Source organism: Cornus florida, unplaced genomic scaffold (genome assembly GCF_030987335.1).
Source record: "Cornus florida cultivar Cherokee Brave unplaced genomic scaffold, ASM3098733v1 CherokeeBrave_3.0.0_Hap2_Chr01, whole genome shotgun sequence".
Taxonomy (NCBI): domain Eukaryota; kingdom Viridiplantae; phylum Streptophyta; class Magnoliopsida; order Cornales; family Cornaceae; genus Cornus; species Cornus florida.
The window spans coordinates 17,548,500-17,555,009 of NW_026775571.1; positions in this window are offsets into that span (position 1 = coordinate 17,548,500).

Here is a 6,510-nt window from a genome sequence, read left to right on the forward strand (position 1 = left end):
CCTCCACTCTTTAGCACTCAACTGGTCCCATTTTTAGTCTCTCCACCCACTCTTGAGCTTAAAACTCTTCCTTCCAATCTTAAGTATGCCTTCTTGGGCCCAAAAGAGACTCCTCCAGTCATTATATCTTTAAGCCTGGAAGAGAACCAAGGGAATGATCTTTTAAATGTGCTTAAAGAACATAAGGAAGCTATTGGATGGGGTGTGGTGGATCTAAAGGGAATTGACCCTTCTATTTGTATGCATCGCATACTTATAGAAGAAGATGCAAAACCTTTTAGGGATGCCCAGAGGAGATTAAATCCAAACATGAAAGAAGTGGTTAAAAAGGAAGTTGTTAAACTTTTAAATGCCAATATAATTTATTCCATCTCTGATAGCAGATAGGTAAGTCTAACTCAAGTAGTTCCCAAGAAATCAGGGATTACAGTGGTTGAAAATTCAAAAGGTAAGGTAATTTCTAAGCGTACCGCCAATTCATAGAGTGTATGGATTGATTACCGAAAATTAAATGCCACTACTAGAAAAAATCAATTTTCTTTGCCATTAATTGATCAAATTCTAGAGAGATTGGCCGGGCAACAATATTATTGCTTTCTTGATGGCTATTCTGGTTACAATCAAGTAGCTTTGGACCCTCTAGACCAAGAGAAAACCACCTTTACTTGTCCTTTTGGCACATTTGCTTATAGACGGATGCCTTTTGATTTGTACAATGCTCCCACAACATTCCAAAGGTGTATGATATCAATTTTCTCGGATATGGTGGAAGAGTTTCTAGAGGTCTTTATGGATGATTTTTCTGTCTTTGGGTCTTCATTTAATGCATGCCAAAAAAATCTATCTTTGGTACTTAAAAGATGTCGCGAAACAAACCTTGTTCTTAGTTGGGAAAAGAGCCATTTCATGGTTCAAGAAGGTATTGTTTTGGGTCATGTCATCTCAAAAAAGGGTATTGAGGTGGATTAAACAAAAGTTGACCTCATTTCTGAATTACCTCCACCTTCTATAGTGAGAAAGGTTTGCTCCTTTTTAGGTCATGCCGGCTTCTATCGCTGTTTCATCAACGATTTTAGTAAAATTGCTAGACCCCTGTGCAATCTTCTTGCCAAGGAGACTCCTTTTGTCTTTGATCAAGCATACCTTTATGCTTTCCATACACTTCATAGTTTGTTGTCATCAGCTTGTATCATGGAAACTCCCAATTGGTTATTACCGTTTGAAATCATGTGTGATGCCTCTAATTACGCTATGGGAGCAGTTTTTGGGCAAAGGGTAGTCAAACCTCCATGCGCCGTATACTATGCAAGTAAGACCCTCGCGGGAGCTCTATTGAATTACTCTACTACCGAGAAAGAATTATTTACTGTAGTATATGCTCTTGATAAATTCAGGTCCTATCTCTTAGGCTCAAAAGTAATTGTCTATTCTGATCATGCTGCTTTAAGACATCTTTTGACTAAAAAGGAAACAAAGCCTCATCTAATAAGATGGATTTTGCTTCTTCAGGAATTTGATTTTGAAATCAAAGATAAGAAAGGCACCAAAAATGTGGTTGCCGACCATCTTTCAAGGTTCATGGTAGAATCTTCTCCAAGCCCACCAATTCATGATTCTTTTCTGGATGAACAACTCTTCCAAATTTACAATGGATAAATGCCTTAGTTTGCTGATATTGTAAATTATCCCGCGATTGGAAAACTTCCCACTAATTCGTCAAGGCAAGAAAAGATCCGATTCTTTGCCAACATCTGAAAATATGATTAAGAAGATCCGATTTGGTTTCAATATTGCCCGAATAAAATTGTGAGGAGATGTATTCCAGAGAGTGAAATTCCTAGTGTCCTTGCATTTTGTCACACCTTTGCATGTGGCGGGCATTTTAATACAAAGAAGACTGATGAGCACTGAAAAGTGCGTATTTAAACCCCTTAAGCTTAGGCATTCTAGTACCTTTATCTATCTTACTTTACCGTTTTAGATTGATTTCGTATTATTTTCATTTTCAGGCACTTATCCCGAAAATAAGCTAACTCAGCCAAATAAGAGCAAAAATGAAGCAATTCTGGGATGAATTAAAGAAATGAGCCAAGTGGAAGCAAAAGGAAGAAAAAGATGGAAATCAACATCTTCGATCGATCTCAGATCAAGGTTCGATCGATCCACCATGATCGATCTCAACACTTCAAGATGGATTAGAGCCATGATGACATTTTCAAAAATCTCAAAAGTTCGATCGATCCAACATCATTCTTCGATCGATCAAACTGCCTTGTCCTTGTCCAAATGATTGATCTTATCTAGTTGTACCACCCTACCAACCACTTTTGTCCTATTCCCAAAAATATCTTCAAAATATCTCAGATTTGTCTTTATCCAAAAAAGCACCACCATTGAAGATCGATCCAGCCTAAGTTCGATAGATCTCAGCCATGTTCGATCGATCCAAGTCCAAGGTTCAATCAATCAACTTCCTCCAGTGCAAAAAAGTTAAATCTCCAGTTCAGAAAAAGTTGTACTTTATCCAATCATTGGGGAATATTTTGTGCACCACCCCAGCTCATTTCGTGTGTCATTTGACCTACCTATATAAGGATTACTTTTTACATAAAATAGATATCATATCACATCATATCATCTTATACCTTGAAAGAACTATTGGAGAGTAAGCTTAGAGGAAGAGGAGGCTAGAGACACCATTGGAGACTCTTCATCAACCAAGGAGCAAATCTCTACCATGGAGTTAGCCCTTGAGGGTTGGAGAAGCACTACCATGAGTGGCTAGACATCCTCTTCGGGCTAGAGTTAGCCCTAAGCATGCTTTCTACATCTTGATTTTGTGTATTATTGAGGGATTAGTGTTGTAATACATGTTTTGGCACTTTTATATATATAGATCTTGCTTATTCAATGATTTATGTGGTTTAATGCTTCCAATTGATCATTTCATTCTATCCATATATCTATGTATGCTAGAATAGATGTTCATATGTTTGTCTCTATTTCTTGTGTTATTGATGCATGTCTATGTGTATTAATGCCATAGATCTAGAGATTGTCAAAACATAGTGCTTAAAGGAATGCTCTTGTAATTTTCTAGATGGTTCATGCTCATTTCTTGATGGATTGCGCCTCTCCCTTAGCTTAATTAGTTTAATTTCATGTCATTAGCTTAATTATAGTGTAGTGGTAGCATAGTTGTTAGATGGGAGGACAATCTATGCTTGTTGTTTGATGTTCTATACTTTTGAATGCAAGTAGCATATGTCTCTAACCTTATGGTGTATTTGGCTTGTGAGCTTAATGAAAGGATTAATGACTGGCTAGATATATTGTGCTTTCCACATGCTATTTAGAAAATATATACTTAATTGCTAGATATATTGTGCTTTTCACATGTTGATTAGACAATGTATGCTTAATTGGTCACCCTTGCTAATTGAATCAACCAAACACACACACACATCAATATTGCAACACACATTTCCCTCATTAGTCACTTGTTAAGGGTGTAGAAAAGTATTGTTTGGTGGTGACCTCTAAACCCCAAGAATTCTCTATCTCTTACTTACTCTTTATTACATTCAATTATTTAGTTTAATTTGCTCTCTAATTTAATCAACCAACTAATCATTTGTTTGATCACTTGATCTACTAACCCTAATAGCTATTCCATAACCAAATTCGACTCCAATCCCTTGGGACGATCCCTACTCACCCTAACTATATTTTTAGTGAAGGTAGTAGTGGCTTTTATAAATGTAAAACTTGGCCCTCGCCTTAATGCACACTTTCTAAGCTTATAGTGTGGTGACACACCATCAGTTTTTGGCGCCGTTGCCGGGGATTAGGCAACGTCGTATTTGTGGAATTAATTAGGAATTAGTACTCTTTTGATCGTGTCTTTACTTTGTGTTTATTTTTCTTTTGATAAGTTATTGTGTTTGTTTTTCTTTGACAAGGAGCATTGAGCTAGGAGGCAAGCAAAGGAGCTACCAAGCAAATGAGCTACGTAAGAAAGGAAAAATGCTAAAAATTTAAAAATTTGCTAAGCTAAGCTATAAATTTGGAGTTAAAGTGCTAAAGGACCTTTGTGAGCTTTTTCTTACTCAATCCCTTAGTTAAATCGTCGGCCCGCGTGGAGGCTTATTTTTAAATTCTTAGATAAATCGTGAGCCCACGTGGAGGCAATTTAATTTTCTTGCATATTGTTTGAGCATAGGAGTATGGGATCATTGTATGTGGAGGAAGTTTGTTGATTGTTGATTTGTTGCGGGGGAGGAGTGCTTGTTTGTTTTGTTGTGATTTGTGTGTTGCTTGTAGTCTTGTATAGACCTTGTCATATCATACATTCTAGGCATTCACATGGAAAATCTAGAGGGTAATCTTGGCTACTTAGACCTACGTTTCATGCAAAACCTACCTCTTAATCAACATGACCCCGTAGTTCAAGCTCCAATTCCTTCAATGGTCCTTCGTGATCATTATAATCTTCATGCATACCATGCACCTACTTGCATTGTGTTGCCTAATTTTGAGGCTAATCAATATGAAATCAAGACTGAGACCATTCAAATGTGTCCACTCTTTTATGGCTTAGATGAAGAGGAACCCTATAGACATCTTAATGAATTTCTTGAACTATGTTCCACCGTGAAGTACATGGATGTCCCGAAGGAAGTTCTTAAATTACTTCTCTTCCCTTTCACACTTAAAAATAAAGCAAAGCATTGGTTCAATACTTAAGGGGTAAATTCAATAACATCTTGGGCACCAATGCAAAATGAGTTTTTAAAAAAATTTTACCCCGTAAGTTTGACCAATGTAATGTGTGCTTCAATTAGAGAATTTTCTCAAAGGGAAGGAGAGTTATTGCATAAGGCTTGGAAGACATTGAATGACTTGCTAAGAAAGTGTCCGCATCATGGTATTCCAAAATGGCAAGTTGTCCAATACTTCTATAAAAGCCTATCCGACATGCAAAAGGACATAGTTGATACCTCATGTGGAGGTTCATATTTTGGAAAACATGAAGATGACATTTGGCACCTTTATAAAAAATGAGTAAAAATTCTTTGCGCAAATATTACACTTCTCGGTTTGATCATCGTTTTAATAAAAAGGAGAAAAGTGTAACAGTGTGTTACATAAGAACCTATCAAAACAACACTAAAGCACACAAGTATAAAAGCATAGGCACACAAAAACAAACTGAAAATGGGCAAAGGAAACTAAACTATGCATATCCACAAGTTTATGAAATCAAATCAAAAATTGTCTAGTAAAATCAAAACATCTAAAAATTAAAATGAAATAAGATAAAATCTAAAATAAAATAAAATAAAATCTAACTACGAATCTCAGAGTATGTTTTACCCTACACCAAGTCTCTCGAGAGAGTTATGCTTCCCCAAATAAGAAAGTTCTTTTGAAAGTGGAGGAAAAAGAGCTTGAAGATAAGATTTGAAAAGAGGTAACGGAAAGACCTCAACCCACTCTTCATCTTCAATGAAGAACTTTGGACTATGGGGCTGCTTTGGATTATAGGAAGGTGGATCAAGTGAGGGCACATTAAGCAAAGACTTGTGAAGGGTCATATTTAGCGCGAGAATTTCCGGAAAAATATCCTTCACACTTTCAACATCCTCCTTACACTTATCCGGTGGTTTGGGCTCAACAGTTTATGATAACTCAAGAGAGGGAATGGGAGGAGATATAAGCTCCTAAGAAAGAGATACATTTGATATTGCCCAAGAAAGAGAGTGAATGGGGGAAGGAATATCAAGCAAAGAATTTACCTCCCAAATAGAATTGTCAACATCAAAATCCTCGCAATTGAAATGAGCCAAGCAAGTTTTTAGAGGATCCTCCATTGAAGGAGGTGTATCACGCAAAGGATTCTTTAGGGGCTGTTTTGGATTTTTAAAGGAGACAATCTCTTCGTCATTATTTTCCTTATTTTGAACCACAAATTCTTCAATTTTTTGTGTGGCAACAATTTGATCTTTAACCATAATTTCTTCATTTTCACATGTGGTAACCGTTTGATCATTCTCACGATGAAAGTTACTAGGAGTAATCTCATCATTCATAGAATTTTCTTTTGGATTGGCCACAAGTTCAATGGGAAATTCTTCTTCCTTTTCATGATTTAGAGCATTAACCATTTATTGAATTTGAGCAATTTGGTCATCTAACTCAACTCTAGATTGGGAATGAGAATAGGTGGTGGATTGCATGCTAACAGTGTCATCCAACATTTGCTTGGTGGAATCCATCATTTGCTTGTTGATAGACTCTATCATTTGTTTGTTGGCAATAATGAACTCATCCAATTGAGATGGTGGAAAAAGAGAAGAGGGCTGGAAATAATGATCATTGTGTTGAAAATTGGCGTGAAAATGTTGCCTATGAGATTGTGGGACTGAATTTCCCATGTCATGCCACAAGAAATTTTGATGATCTCCCCAACCCGAGTCATAACCATTGAAATATGGATCATTACCCGGT